General features: G+C 34.5%; 1 protein-coding gene across 1 annotated transcript in view; it reads right to left on the bottom strand.

Annotated features, from left to right (window-relative positions):
* Positions 1-1,944, bottom strand: part of LOC111088117 (solute carrier family 35 member G1-like) — a 10,502-nt gene extending 8,558 nt beyond the window's left edge. Inside the window, exon 1 of the mRNA XM_022397118.1 lies at positions 705-1,944. The gene's annotated coding sequence lies outside the window, so the exon portion shown is untranslated. The remainder of the gene's footprint in view (positions 1-704) is intronic.
* Positions 1,945-2,264: the final 320 nt, after the last annotated feature.

Raw genomic sequence — 2,264 nt, 5'->3', positions numbered from 1 at the left:
AACACTTGTATCTTCATTTGTGGACTGTCCAAAGCATCTACAAACTGATCCCTCAGCAACAGCTTGAGGACATCGGGTGGCGCAGTTGGGTAGGCCTTGTGTGCCATACTTTCCAAATCCTGTGCCAGCTCTGGCAGGCTCTCCCCTTTAGCACGGACTCTCGTCCTAAACCTAGCCATGAAATTTCATTATACAATGGATGGTAACGGAGTTAGTTGTTTCTGGGTAGTGTTGATAAGTTTGGTCACAAGTTCAGTCTACAACAAACAGTCCAATTTTTACTTTAATTATCTCGTGTTATAATTTTTCAAAATTAATAATAAGCGTAGTGTTTGTATAAGCGGAGGATAATGAGCTCATTATAGGGTGTCTCAACTAGTCATCAATGTCCAAATTTAATTATGTATCCTAAAAGTTTGTATTCTAAAATTGATGTTTAACTACTGCAGTAAAATTATAGCTCTTCTGTCAGTTTAGTTTCGTTGACTTGTTAAAATGTTACCCATTTTTTCCGCCACTTTAAAGTAGTTCTCATACTGTCAGTATAATTTCGTTGACTAATTTACACGCGTTACCTTTTCTACTGCTACTTTGGCGTTAGAGCACTAACGTTAATCCGATTTCTTTGTTTTATTTATTACAAGTTTTCTAATTTTTTAAAAGGTAAAACTTAAACCTAATATGTAAATAAAATACAGACTTACTTCTTATTTTGTTATTTGTAGTAATGCTCCGTGGAACAATAATCAGAAGAACGTCTACTCATGTAGTTAAAACTAAACTGATCCACTTCTTCAGTAAGATGACAAACAAGCCTTTAACAATTGTAGCTTAGTAATAAAATAATATTACCAAAAGTAAATAAAAAGCAACACTGCAGTTGTTTCTGCTTCTTCGGGATTTAGATCCACATGTACATGGAAGAGTACTGCAGTTGCTGACTTGCCGAATCAAGATTAAATGATTCAGAGAGAGAGTGTGGAAAACGTCACATCCTGTTTACCCACATCCTAAAGACACGAAAGAACATATTCCAAAATTCAAAGATACTACTCAGCGTTATAACTACATTGTTTTTGTGCTACCTAGCGTTACCATCCCTACATCATACTTAATTTATTTTTTTTTTGCTACTGCTTATTATATTAATATCAAATGCGAAATTCAATGTGTGTCGTATTTGTTACGTTTTTGAACATGTGGCACGGAGAAAATTATAGCTACTTAAATAAGTACCAACCTTCCTACATTGAGTTTTCTGAACGTAGAGCTTTGTATTGCATACGCTTCGTCTAGTAAATATAATTACAAACAACATGTATGTGTTTCAGCAAGTAAATACAGATACAAAATTATTATGTAAGTATAATGTCTGTAGACGTAATACGTCAAGTTAGGTGTACCGGTCAACTTGAAGTTGAGCAGTTTTGTTTGTATATTAAACGCTAAATTACACAATAGGTTTATCTGCGTTCTGCCCACCGCGGGCATCGAAACCCGATTTTTAGCTATGTAAGCCTTCAGACCTATCGCTACGTCGCCAGGGGGCTCAAGTTAAAGAAATAAATCATTTTTATTTCTTTAAGTGGATTGAATCTTTCGTTATTTTTTTTCCTATCGAACAGTCAATACGAACCCATATAATCGATAGAAACCATTACAACTGTATAAGTAGACTGGCGTAAATACGTAACGTCATGAGACAGATTTTATTAAAGATGATACTGGTTCGAGTTCAACATCTGTTGGTTTCGTAACATCATATATTTCTTTTTATTATCTTTATTGCCGTAACCAGTATTTTCAATGCTTTAATTTGGATGTTAGCTACAGGACACATGACGTTAAGATCGAAAAGTTTATAAAAGTAAGTGTAGAATATCTAGAATGTTCTAGAAAATATCATAAAAATCTAGTAACTTCAACGAATATCTGGAAGTGAGACATCAGATATAAAAACGAGTGTGCCAGTCAGTTAGAAGCGAGCAGTGAATCAGTCATTACTGAAGTATTTGGATCCGTTTCAGTTATTTCATGTCATCCAGTTACTAGAGCGACCAGTCGGAAAATTGTTCAAGTAAGTATATTTCTGTGTTAGTCGTAGTACAACTAGCATGGTATTTCTGTATGAATGTCATTTGTAAACATAGCCCTACAGACAAAAGGTATATGCTTGTAGGAACGATAAGGAAGAAAATAAACTAATTTGTTATCGTGGCTTTAAACTGTTTTAAACCAAATAATTCAAAAGAATCAGCCCAACG

The sequence above is a fragment of the Limulus polyphemus genome, unplaced genomic scaffold (assembly GCF_000517525.1).
Source record: "Limulus polyphemus unplaced genomic scaffold, Limulus_polyphemus-2.1.2 Scaffold3149, whole genome shotgun sequence".
In the NCBI taxonomy this organism is placed as follows: Eukaryota; Metazoa; Arthropoda; class Merostomata; order Xiphosura; family Limulidae; genus Limulus; species Limulus polyphemus.
This window is presented reverse-complemented; position numbering and strand designations above follow the sequence as displayed.